This window comes from Lagenorhynchus albirostris, chromosome 8 (assembly GCF_949774975.1).
Source record: "Lagenorhynchus albirostris chromosome 8, mLagAlb1.1, whole genome shotgun sequence".
NCBI lineage: Eukaryota > Metazoa > Chordata > Mammalia > Artiodactyla > Delphinidae > Lagenorhynchus > Lagenorhynchus albirostris.
Window position 1 is genome coordinate 6688068 of NC_083102.1, and position 13738 is coordinate 6701805.

The 13738-nt window shown below is 48.2% G+C and overlaps 2 non-coding genes across 2 annotated transcripts; both read right to left on the bottom strand.

Moving 5' to 3' along the window:
• Positions 1–5576: 5576 nt before the first annotated feature.
• Positions 5577–5648, bottom strand: TRNAC-GCA (transfer RNA cysteine (anticodon GCA)). The gene has a single exon. It is a non-coding gene; the product is annotated as a tRNA-Cys (tRNA).
• Positions 5649–10160: 4512 nt separating this feature from the next.
• On the bottom strand, positions 10161–10232 carry TRNAC-GCA (transfer RNA cysteine (anticodon GCA)). Its single transcript has one exon. It is a non-coding gene; the product is annotated as a tRNA-Cys (tRNA).
• Between the last annotated feature and the right edge of the window lie 3506 nt (positions 10233–13738).

Sequence of the window (13738 nt, forward strand, 5' to 3'; positions counted from 1 at the left end):
GACGAAATGCGTTCATCGGATGAGATTCGTTCTTCTTACTCAGGAAAGCAGGTCATGCCATCCCAGGTTCAAATCCGGGCTCTGAGTGTTGCGATTCCAGTTTCCTTTCACAGGCTGATCTACAGGAAGATCAGATCAGATCTACAGGAAGGCTCCTCTGCGCTCCTGCAGCCCCAGGTGACTTCCATAATCCATATCCCCACTCACGTGGGCTGTGGGGAACGTTTTCTTTTATTGACGCACAGCATCTGAACCCTATCACATGTTTGGGGAATATGCAATTACATGAATTTTACTGAAAGGCATACCCTCATTTCTTACTCCATAAGCCAAAAATACTAGACACTTGGTCTCCCACTGCCTGGTAGTGAGGACTCGGGCGAGTGCCCTCAGCATAGCCACCGCAGACTTCGGACATTGAGTGAAACACAGAAGCAGGAGGGGTTGAGATTTCCGTCTGGTGACATGGATGTGGCATCGGCTCCGGCCTTACCCTTCTTCACAGACTGGGCCTCTGTGCAATCTTGGTTCCCCTCGGAGCCCATCGAGTGTCTACACCTCTTTCCCTTCGGTGTCATGAACTACCTGACAAGTGCTGCCTCATCTGTTTCAAAATTAGTTTCTGGTTTTGCACCCAAATTTCCTACCTGGTACATGAATTGGTGTTAGGAGTGGGTTTCAGGCAACACAGCCTCATGAAAATGGTATTAATTACCCAGACTAGTTAACACTACAGTTAGGGGAAATCCAATTAGTTCTTCAGGCTGGGAATCTGTCATAACTTATATTCCACCCTGGCACGACGGGAAGGTAAATTATCGCTAGTGGCCACCAGGAATGCAGTGCCTATGGGGTAAGGCTTCCGGATACCTTTGTGCTTCTTATCATTGAACTGGAAGCTGACTGACGCTAAAGGCACCAAAGGAGTCTAGAAAAACAATGAAAATCCCAATGAGAAGAATCAAAATCTCTTCTCTCTAGCAGCCATATGATTTAGCAGAAAACCAAAGGCAGTGTTTGATGCTGCAAGACTGCTGAATGACAACGTCAGTTTAATTCACAGCCTCCCCGGCGTGAAAGCTTAGGGCTCTGATGTGGGAAGAGTGAGATCCCAGAGTCGTCATGAGGCTTCACGAGAAGATTTGTAGAACCCCGAAAATACCTCACCACCACAACTTCGGAACCTCCTTTGCCAGCTGAAGAAGCCCCTCCTTCTCTCCTGTGGATACGGTTCCTGCTTTACCTCCTCTCTCACCTCACCCCCCCGCCCCGCCTCCTCTTTTTCTTTTGAGCTATAACTTGAGAAAATCCCACTGGAGAGCCAATTAAAAAGTCCCCCTTGCCGGTGAAGGCTTAAACGCAAAAATAATCACAAGACTCGGCTGATTTATAACAACAAAAGTCTAGGGAATGTGTGTGGAAATGAATTCTTGACGGCTTTTGGACGAGAAGGAAATATCTAGTGTTAAACTATGCCGAACTCTGGATCCAGTGTCCTACTTTGAAGCGTTGTCATAATTTTGATTGTTTGCTCAACTCGTTCATCAAAACCAGGAATCAAAGTTGTTCAAGGATAGATGAAATGGAGACGCCAGAAAATTCTTGAAGACCAAATCTAAAGACTTTAAGGGATTGGAAAGGTGGCATGTACTGATGAGGCGTGACATGCCCCCACTCTCACCACAAAGCTTCAACCAACACAAGGGCTAGAAGACAGCCCCAACCATACAACCTTAAAAAGGCATTATTTACTAGAGTTTTCGCATCTTTGAAAACCATTTGCATCACGTGTCTTTGTAGACTGGGAATGTTGGTGAGAGATGCTGTCATTGAGATACGTTCTCTAATTTGAATTAAGGATGGAGGTTCTTAGTGGAAGGGGCTAAAGTGTGCCCTTGATCACCACACCACACGCTGGCGGGAAGTGACTGCCTTGACAGCCTGTAGGTCCACAGCCTTGATCCAAAGGGTCCCTGTGGAGTTCTTAGGACCTACCCAGAATGCACATCTCTGCAGCTCATTTTTCCATTTTCACAAACAACACTGCGATGCCCAACCATGTCCATGCATCTTTGCACACCCATATGAATAAAACAAAGGCATGAATTTGTCTTTTGATTACCCAATAGCCTTCCAGCAAAGATACATCAGTTACGTTCTCACCAGCCCTGTTTGGAAAGTACCCACCAACTTTTTAAGAATTACAGTAATTTTGGCACGAAAGAAAGACCAATGCAGGCATATGCGTGCTGTTACATCCCCAGTTCTTATCTTTACAGAACAGGACGGAGAACATTGTTAAGGGAGAAATGCAGCCTGAGTAGGATGACAGCTGAAAGTAGCTGGAAATTGACTCAACCCCCGTAGCAGCAAAAGTTGGATCCCCCAGCCTAGGGCTATATATTATTAAGTTTGGAAGAAGAGAAACCAGACTGTTACCAGCAGTTAGTTTACTTGTGAGATTAATTTTTATTTTCTTCCTGATGCTTAATTGTGTTTTTAAATTTTTCTATATGTTTTTTAGTCAACAAATGTTTGTTGAAAATCTGTAATGTACTCAACAACAGGCAAGGCACTGACGCGAGGTATTCTTAAAAGAAGCAAATGTTTCCTTTCTTCCCGCCCCCCTCCTCCTCTCCTACTTCCTCCTTCTTCTTCTTTTCACCATACAGAACTTATCCGTGTTATAAGAATAATCGAGTCCCTTTCCTAACAGGACTTTTCCAGGGTCCTCCATGGCCCCCTGGGTGGCAGCCATCCGATGTTTTAGCTGTTAAGAAGGGTCAGGTAGTGACATCACCGCCACGTATCTGCCGGAGGAAAGGAGCCCATCCTTCAGTGGGGGGTGGTCTGTCCTGCTGTGGGGCAAGGCTTGGCAAGGAGGGTCCCAAAGGGCCAGGCTTGGCACCGCTGTAGCTGTGCCCACCTGCTGGTCTGGGGCCTCCTGCGGGAACCGGGGCTGCATTTGGGCCTCGCGTGGAGGCTGCAGTCTTTGTGGCCAAATACCTGCCCTGGTGTCCACCAAGTCTCTGGAGACTCTGCCAAGGTCATGGGCTTGAGGAGAAAAGACCACAGAGGATGAGCTGGTAGAGGGACCCAAAGTCCCTACCGTGTTTCTAGAGGGGACGGTGAGGTGGCCCCAGGTGGGCGCTGAGGGAGGGAAACCTCAGAGGAGGCTTCTGGGTTCCCACAAGGCACAGGGGAGCATGAGGTCATAGCCAGAAAAGGGTGAGTTTGCAGTGAGACCTGTCTGCCAGGTGCCCAGGGGCAGACTAGGGGTGACTAGGAATGCCAGTGTGCTCTTGCTGTGGGGGCGGGTGGCACACACTGGTGAACAGTACTAGACCACACGCCCCCCAGGGAGGGGCTACAGCTCTGCAGATCAGGAGGTCCCTGGTTCAAATCCCGGTGCCCCCTAATGAGCCTCCTTTTATCCCCTGAAACAGCTGCTGTCCCCCACACTGAAATCTCTAGGAGGACAGAAGAGAGAAGAGGTGGGCTCAGGACCCCTTGGTCACAGCCCTTCCTTTGTCACAAACCCAGATGGTTTGGTCCGTCACCCAACCCCACTGTGCTGGTCAGTCCCTTTCCTGTGGCTTCAGGTGGACTTTTGAATTATTCCTTGTCAGCCCAGCACTGGAACGTCCTTCTTCTGTTTTAGCAGAAGAAGCTTCTGGGCACTCAAATGAGGGCCCAGTAGGAAAAGGAGCTTATGGTCAGGAGAGGGTGGGTCAGCCAGGCCATGGGGCCAACCAGGGAGAAATGGAAATGACTGGGGTGCTGGAGGACCCCTCCCTGGAGAGGCCACAACCATGAGATGGTGTCACTTAGGAAAGGGTTTGAAGTGGGCTCCTGGAGCAGGGGAGGAGCCTCTGACTGCAGGTGAACAGGTGTGTGGTTCAGATTTTCAGGCCCCTGCAAGCTTATCTCATTTAGTACCAGACATCGGGTAGAAACCTTTCAGGTCGTCTCTTGGGAAGGCCTATCTCCCTCCACCCAGTCAGGGCTTGGCCATGGGAGTGGGAAGCAGATGAAGCCAGCCCGGTCGTGCCTTGCCCCAGGGCTGGGGGAACAGGAAGAACCTGAGACTAGCCCTGTGGATCTGGCCCCAACCCTATTATTAATCAGGTGTGTGTGCTTGGACGTGTCTCTTAATTAAAAAGGCCATAATTTTCAACCCTATAATATGGGGCCCAAAACTAAATTGGTGGTTCCTAATGTTCACTTTCCTTTGGGATCTTCTCAGGAGTTTGTTAAAAATAGAGTCCTTTGGTCTCACTCCCAACCCTTCTAATTCAGGAGGTCCAACCTGGAGCCTTGAACTTCCTTTCCATGAAAGCCCTTCCTGCTCTCACCACCTCACCTGCCTGTGTGTGGTGGGCAGCCCAGTTGGGGGACTGAGGCCTTAGTTTAGTTCAGAGACCCTCCACCGATACAGCCATGGCTTTTACACTGATGTCCTTGGCCCTGAATGGCTGGGCGTGGGCAGAGGCTTGTGCAGAAGGGGGTGGCGAGCAGGGATGCCTTCTGTGTGCGGTAGAGCAGGTCTCGTGGACTCATTAGACAGAGGTGCTGCACAGTGTCTGAAGGAGTTCTGAATATAATTACAGAGGTCAGAGGTCTTCATTAGGCAGGAATGAGATGAGCTTTTAAGGACAGATGCGTCTTACCTGTTTCTTATTTTTATGTTTTCACTGATTTGGGAATATAATTCCAGCTTCCTTTCCCTGGCCGGAGCCAATGATTCTGCACGGAGGAGAAAGAACCAAGAGGCAGGGAGGGTCCGGCCGGCCCTTCCCCCACCCCTCGCTCCTTGGCATTAGTCCCACAGAGCCAGGCAGAATCCTGTTCTTCCCCAGACCCTGGTCTGGGTCTGTGAGTCTGGAGTAGACCCAGTGGGAGCGTTAGGACCTGGGGACGTGGAGCCTAAGTCCAGGGCCTCTGACCTGCAGCCCAGCATGAGGGGCTCAGGGAGCTAAGCAGCTACCCCACTGCAGGAGTACAAGGAGGGCTCCTCTAGGCTCATCTACTTCAGGTTATAACCCGTGGGGGTGCAATGAAGACACACCAGCCCCCTCCGTGGAGAAGGTGTGGATCTGTGAAAGGTGAAACCTCTGGCTGGAGCTGAGGAAAACCCAGAGGGGTTGGAGGAGGCAGGGGTCTGTGCCTTGTAAACTTTAATTTTCCTGTAAGTCACCTGAAGGTGTATCTTTGAATTTCAGATTGGGTCTGCACTTTCTGAGGAGTTGTGAGTCAAAGAGTTTTAGTCTTTCTCTTCCTTCTCCAGGTGCCCTGGCCTAGGGAGGGGGAAACAGGTAATGCCAGACCCACTCTGGGATTAAAAGTGAGACAAGGGCTTCCCTGGTGGCGCAGTGGTTGAGAGTCCGCCTGCCGATGCAGGAGACACGAGTTCGTGCCCCGGTCCTGGAAGATCCCACATGCCGCGGAGCGGCTGGGCCCGTGAGCCATGGTTGCTGAGCCTGCGCGTCCAGAGCCTGTGCTCCGCAACAGGAGAGGCCACAACAGTGAGAGGCCCGTGTACCACAAAAAAAAAAAAAAAAAAAGTGAGACAAAGCAGGAGGTACCCGGATTTGAACCAGGGACCCCTTGATCTGCAGTCAAATGCTCTACCCCTGAGCTACACCCCCAGACCTGACAGAGTGGTGTAATTAATGCCTTTTACCTGTGTTGACACACCCAGACTCAGTCTTGCTGGTTGGGATGTCCTGGTCAGCTCTGCTTCTTTGAACCCTGGCCTCCCACCTTCCAGGGTCCAGCCCTTCTTCCCTCATCACTTCTATGTGCATCTGGCTGAGGACCCCCTGGTAGCCTGGTTGACCTTTAAAGGTGGGGAGACCTTTCAAATCATCCAGATAATCCTCTGTGGTAATGAGTCATTGAGCATCAACTGTGTGCCAGGCACACTGGGATGGTGACATAACTGTGACTAGGCGACAGTGCCTTCTCCTGCCTGAAAGAAGGTTCAGAGCCCATGTCCAAGGGTTATTTAATGACATAGAATAATGTTCATGAGAGTTCGTCAAGTGAAAAGGCAGTTACAGAACAGTCTGTCAGGAGTTATAGATGATTTCAGCTTTTTATGTGTTTTTATGTGTTTTATGTGTTTTTATGTGTTTTTATTTCCCTTTTCAACTTTTCTATATTGAGCATGTTGCCTTTGTAAAAACAAAAACAAAGTTACGTAGGAAAAATGATACTCTAGGGAGTTCCACTTCTAGGAACTTCTAGGTATCCTTCAGAAATATTCATGAAGGCACAGTGAGGGTGGAGCCTCCCTGCAGCCTTTTTCTGGATTAGCGCTAAACTGGAAACCACCTAAATATCCATCACAAGGAACTGGTTACAAACACTGTGGTACAGTCATAGGAATACGATGCAACAGTAAAAGATAAAATTGGTCCAGAGTTCTGTCACGGAAAGATGCTTAAACAATACCATTAAGTGAAGAAAGCAAATTGTATGACATATACATGTATGATATGAGCTCTTTTGGGCTTTTGAAAAGATACTGTGTATATGTATTATTATGTATTAAAAAGATTATACACACATACAAAGAAACTTACCTATAAACATAGGTGTCTACATGTCCATACACATACATATACACCTATGGAAGGAAATAGACCAGATAGTTAATAATGGCAACCCCCAGAGAGTAGGGAGGGGGTTCTTTTATTTTCCAATGTTTGCATGTCCAATAATAACCCAAATGTCTACACGGTTGCAGCCTTCCAGGTCCTGAGTGGGAAAAAAATAAATGAGAGAAAGCACTGCAGATGTTGTCCAGGAAGTCTTTGCCGCCTTCCAGTGGCGGCCACCCCTGCCCTCCCTCTCCCTCAGACCCCAGTCACTTCCCAATCCAAACCTTTCCTGGTCTCTCCCTAGTCAGTCACCTCTGCCACATTCATTTCAGGCCTTTCTCTTTCTGCGCTGCCATCACTCTTGTTTCACACACCGGTTTTCCAGCATCCACCCAGCTAGAAAGGCAAGATGTCCTGTGATGTTGGACTGAGGGCAAAGGGCACCCCTGCAGTGGGCCAGGTCAATCCCCTGCATGAGACCTACACCCAGCAGGTCCCAGACCCCTCGGCCACACCTGCCCCCTCCTCCCTGCCCTCCTGCAGCCTCCCCAGAGGCCTGTCAGACTTAAAGGAACCAGCACCCAGGTAGACTGAGGGACACCCAAGGAGCAGACAAACTGCGTAGACGTCTGAGAATAATGAGAGGATCGCTCACGTCCCAGCTCAGCTGAGTCTCGCCATAGGTCAATAGGAGGAGGCAGCGCTTTTAAAGGCAAAGGTTTTTATATTCATACCTGGAGCAAGGTATTCAAGGAAGGGACGGGCCCCAGCTCAGCGATGAAATCATACACACGGCTGACAAGGCCTCCCGATCAGAGGGAGATGGCTGGACTGGGGAGGAGGGGGGCTATTGGGGAGCCTCCTGAAGGCAAGAAAGAGGCGAAGGCAGCTTCTTCCCAGGTGGAGAAGGAAGCTAAGGCCGCTGTGCCTGAAACAGATACTGACTGCGAGCGCCAGGGGGTGCCCGTCCCCTCCATCTGGGCTTGGACTGTACCTGCCCTAAAAGCGCCAGTGCCTGTCCTTGGCAGACGGCTTCACTTACTGAGTCCACTGATGCAAGCAGCCAGCCGGCCTGCAGCTCTCGTTGGAGGGAATACCACAAGGTATCGACTGGAGCGCCGATGGCCACCCTGGCCCAGCCTTTGGACCCACCCGCCTTTTCACCTCCTGCATTATAATTCCCTTATGAAGCTGCCCTAACCTTCCGGCAAGGAAAACTGCATAAACCACTCAGCCTAGCGGGCTCTTTGTGGGGAGACTAAAGGGTCGAGGCAGCAGTAGTTGACTTAGGTTCCGGCTGAAAGGCATGTGAGTATCGAGGGCTGCAAGTGGGGACCCCAGCCATGGCCACACCAGGGGTGGCTCTCACAAAACCAGAGGTGGTGACGAAGACACAGAGGCCAGGGAAGTGAGAGGATAGCTCACTATCAAGCAGATTTGCTGCTCCCCCTGCCCCAGCTCCAGAGGCTGGAATACTGCCTTCTGCAAGGGAGGAGAGGAGACCAGCGCACGTCTTTTGTAATGGCAAACTCTACTTTATAAAGGACAACTTGTCTCCTAGGAGCTAGGTGTGCAGTGAAGACTGGCGCCTGGCGTCCCAACTCGGCAGCGTAGAACATGCCAAGAACCATCTAGAACTATCTAGATACTATCTAGACATAGACTGTCTAGAACTATCTAGAAAAGCGGTTGGGAGAATTAGACACACACGGGGCACATGTAGAGGCAGCGCTGGAAGAGCCACAGCGATGGGTGAGAGTTTCCACAGAAGTAGAAGAGTTTGTGAGGAAGGTAGACAGACCACAGGCAAAGACCACAAAGGGCCGAGGAATCGTGACTGCGAGGCCAATAGTGGGGTCCATAATGGGTGGGCGGACAGGTGAGCCAGAAGGTAGCTCTGCGATCACGGAAACACAAAAAGATGGAAGAGATTGACGTCAAAAGGAGAACAATGCACAGTAACAGCAACGACAGGAAGAAGTAAAAACTAGAAGAGGCATCAGAAAGGACTTTTCAGATCAAAGATCTTGAAAGGGAATATTTCCTTTTTTAAAACATTTGAGGGGGTTCCCTGGTGGCGCAGTGGTTGGGAGTCCGCCTGCCGATGCAGGGGACACGGGTTCGTGCCCCGGTCCGAGAGGATCCCACGTGCCGCGGAGCGGCTGGGTCCGTGAGCCATGGCCACTGAGCCTGTGCGTCCGGAGCCTGTGCTCCGCAACGGAAGAGGCCACAGCAGTGAGAGGCCCGCGTACCGCAAAAAAACAGAAAATTCAAGTCTCTTGTTAACAAAATGAATGAGCTTCAATGAAAGGGAAACTGAAGCGTAGCCCTGAAGCTAAAAGGAGTTTTGTTTTTACAGGCACTTATGTCCTGTGCTGATAAGAGAACTCAGAGGAGACAGAATATTTATAACATGGGGAGTTCGACAAAGAGCTACTCGTCAGCTTATCAAGTTAGACAAAGTCTCAGGGAAGACTGGACTTGACCGCGTTCTGTCTTAAATTGCTTTTTGTCTGTATTGTGTTTTCCTGCCATTCAATGGAAAGACATTAAGACTTTCTTGCTGTCAAATAGTTTTATTACAGAGAAGCTGTTTTTAGGCCATCTGAAGTATAGACTTCTGTGTTTATATAAACCTGGAACATCATGAAATATATTTTAGGTAGTTGTGAGAAAGGTCTTAGAAGATGGTTGGTGCCGGGGATAATAAAATTCACGACGTGTACTTCTGAATTACATGCTAGAGCTCTGAAGCCACGATGAATTCTTAGATCATCTACCAAAATGCTCAGCTGTTTGTTCTCCAAACCATAGAAAGCCATGGCGTTCTTTAGTTCTGAGATAGCTGATATAATTCACTGGTCCCTTCTGCAGAAGTTTACTTTTAAAGCGTGCATGAGACGTAAAATTGTCTTTAATAATTACACAACCTAAACTGACACTTTTGCATGTGGATATTTCATCCTCCACGAACTCTCTCAGCCCCGTGAGGGCTCATTCCCTGAGAGGCACAGATCCTGGTGGTTTGGCTTGCAAAGAGAAGACCAATTCCACCCTGTCCCATGGAGAATGACTAGACTGAGAAAGGGAAAAATTAAGGAAGCTATGAAATGCTGAAACAGCAAATTTTCCTGGAAGATGCCATTAAGGTCAAGTTATAAATCATGTCCACATAAGGATGCAGAAGAGGGGAGCCCGAATATAAGATGCTGGGCAGACAGAGCTGGCATGAGGGAACCTGGGTCTGAGAAGGCTTCTGGAAGCTCTGCTAAAGCTGGTTTCAACTTAGCTGCAGGCTAGGAGCGCTGGGGGGTGCTTACGATACCTGGGCTCCACCTCAACTACACTGATTTAATTGGTCTGGGGTGAGGCCTGGGAAATGGCATGTTTATAGACTTTTCACGTGATTCTAATTTATATTTGGAGTTAAGAACTGCCAACTACCATAGTAAAGCTTCACCATCTGCTGGTTCTAGAAAAAAAGTCTTTATGTTGATGTCTAATGGGGAAGAAGAAGTTGAAATGCAGCACCAAAGGTGAAAGTTAAGAATAAGCAGGGGGCACCCAGATTTGAACTGGGGACCTCTTGATCTGCAGTCAAATGCTCTACCCCTGAGCTACACCCCCTTCTGCTATGGTGTGACTTAATTAATATTTTTCATCTGTCTAGCCACACCCAGACTCCCCGTAAACCTATGAGTTACCACTTCAGGACGGCCCTCTTTTGGGAACTGCCAGGCCTACTGCAGTGAAAATTCATCAACCTGCCACAGGAAAAGCAACAGGCTCTCTCTTCAAAAGCCCAACAGCCTATGTCCCCCCTCCCACCCACTCCTGCCCCAGCCCACAGCCCCGTGTGTGGGCAGCAGCCTGGAGAAGCATTGACATTGGCTTACAGAATGGCCTTCAGAGTCGGATGCCTGTGCCCATCATGGTGGGCACCCAAAAAACAGAAGCTCGGGGTGATTGAGGTGTCTGTCCAAACCCACCTAATGAAGGCCTGGCCCTCCTAGGCTAACATTCAGTTCAGAGTGCTTTCTACTATACTACAGTCCAGGACACAAATGACCCTCCCAACCGCCACGTCTTCAGTTAATATAGATGGAGAATCATGGAGAATGACCCACTCCTAGAAACAGTCAGAATTAGGTGGTGAGTAGACTTAGGAATCCCCCAAATCATTAATGGACCTAAGCTAACATAATTCAAGGACCAAAAAATGCTGCTGGAGAAGAACCACACTCTACCCAGAGGCTCTCTGATCTGTGGACAAAGCCCTATCCCACCTAGACGATGAGCCTACTTTGATTGGCACCTTCCATCTCTACAGCCACGCCAAGGCCCTGCTTCTGCTGTTGTCACGGGAGCTGGTAAGCTTTCTCTCCTGCAAGCTCTCTCTGCCGCCTACTGGAATCTCTCCCTCTTACCCCCCAGCTTCCCCCTTGGGGCCTTAGCCACCCAGCAGCCACTTCCCCTCCTCTCCTGGCCAAGAAGCTGGGGAAACACTGATTCCTACCATGATGCTAAAGTCCTCTGGATTTCTCTTGTCAACAGTATACAGCCGAGAGGCCTCCACATATATCAGCTTATTATACATCAAACCTTGGGGACCAGGATCTCATTATCTCCATTTCACAGATGAGGGAACTGAGGCCCAGAGAAGCTAAACTTCTTGCCCAAGATCCCCTGCATATATATATGCATATATAATATTATATATATATAATAACAATAATATAATATTATTATTAATATATATTATTCTATATGTATTAGAAACTCTACATTGAATTTTACTGATATTCAGGAAAGAGAAATCCCAACACCCCATGACCCCTTAGCCTCAGGCAGAGAAGCCAGAGTGTGTGACTTAAAGGAAATTCGAAAAACTCTCTGAGCCTCAGTTTCTTATCTGTAAATTGGGGGAAATATCAATTGATATGAGGATTAAATAAGATAATATCCTTAGGACAGTCTCTGATGTGTAGTAAGCACTCGAATATGACTAGCCATTATTACTACAGTTCCGGATAATTCTCACCTTCCCAATCTGGTCAGATCCCTGGCTTTCACTGCTTTACTGAGCTCTGGCATGAGATCCTTTCTTGTTTGAAAGCCAGATGTATCCTTACTTGGAATCTGATTGCAATCACCAGAGTAGTATTAATGCAACCATCTCTGTTGATACTGGAATAGCTAGTGTACTCTTGGGTTCTGTTGCAGGAAGCTAGTTCTTTCCACTCTCTCTTTTTAAAAATGAATTAAAAATATATATATATATTATTTATTTATTTGGCTGCACCAGGTCTTTAGTTGCTGTGTGTGGGATCTTCGTTGCTGTGTGCAGGATCTTCATTGTGGCATGTGGGATCTTTAGTTGCAGCATGTGAACTCTTAGTTGTGGCATGTGGGATCTAGTTCCCTGACCAGGGATTGGACCCAGGCCCCCTGCATTGGGAGCGCGGAGTCTTAGCCACTGGACCATCAGGGAAGTCCCAAAAATGGATTTTTTTTCATTAAAAATTTTTTTAACCTTTTGACCCCTTTCACCCATTTCTCCCTCCCCTCACCTCCCCCCAACTTTGGCAACCGCCAATCCATAGGTTTATCCATATGTCTATATCCTTATGTTTTTTATTTACCTCCTGGGAATAACATATAGTTGTTTCTTTAATTCAGTGGCATACTTTGTCTTTTTACTGTGGTATTTCATACATTTATTTTTAATGTTAATACTGATAATATTTTGGTTTAAATTTTCTATCTCTTTTGTCCTGCAAGCCCTAGTTTCTTTTTCTCTCCTTTGTCTTCTTTTGTAGACTATAGGAAAAGACCCTCAGAGGTTAGAGATGAGATCCCTGAACCCTGGAATGCAACTGGTGAAAAATCCACAAGTGTCCTTTGAGCTAATGGACCCCTCTGCCGAGGGGATCACCCAAAAGATGGTTAGCATGTGGCTGACAGAAACTGGGACTGGGATGTACACGAGGGAACCAGTAACCTTGTCTGCTGTTGACAGTAACCTAAGCTCCTTAGGTTGGAATTTGCATAGAATAAAAAACAGAGAGCTAGAGAATAAAATCATTGGCACTTGCCCTGTTCTGACCTGGGTGGGGACAGATGTATCTGGGTAAAGCGATGCTCTCAGTGCCCACGAAAGTTGGCCCTCAGAGAGGTGCAGAATCAGCTCACCCCTCCCCACCGCAGACCCTCCGACTGCTTTTGTTTGCACTGCAGGCTCACCAATGACATGCTTTCTTCCCCCCCCACCCCCGCGTCTGTGCTCTCGCTCCAGCACAAGAGGTTACCTCTGCTTAACAGACAGAACAGATTCAGCTAAACCTCAACTCCTTGATTTCCCTTCATATCTCAGAGACATCTCTCCTCAGCTGTCCTTGGTCCTCTCCCTTCCATCTCAGAGAAGAACATTCCCCTCCCCTCCCCCTTCCAAAATAAATGGCTCCATCTGTACTCTTGTCCTCAGGACTGAATTGATTCAATTTTCTCGGTCCTGTTCCCTCCACAGCCAAAAGTATGCTCAAGTCTCTAGCCTAAGTTAAATTAGGTTTCCCACCTTCCCCTGTACCTGCTGCTGTATTTCTCTCTGGATAACAGTAATCTTCATTTTCCACCTCTGCCCCCACACACTATTCTTCATCCTGCATATCTTATATAAGTCACCATGTCCCACATATTATAACCTGAAAATTTCTCTGGAATTCCTTTTCTCCTCTGTATTTGTTTCCTTACTCTGTATGTGTCACTGGGCAAGTTCTTGAACTCTGTAAGCTTCCATTTCTTGGTCTTAAATAGGGATAAGTTTCTCGTGACGTATAAATATGGCAACTTCAGATAAATTGCCCAGCATGGTACTAACACGTAGTAGGTGCTCAAAAAATACTATCAGTTAAGGAACCGTCTTTAGGCAAACGCCCAGCCGCTCTCTGCGATGTCTCCCAAGTGACCTCCTGAAATAAAGGAAATGAATTCGCTTCTTTGCAGCCACAGCCCTCCCTATCGCCCACAGAACAATGTCCGAACTCTGGAACGTATTTTACACACAAATTTTCTTCGGTCTAATCATCCACCTCCAACAGTAGGTCACAGTCACACTCTCTCCCCCCTCCCCCCTG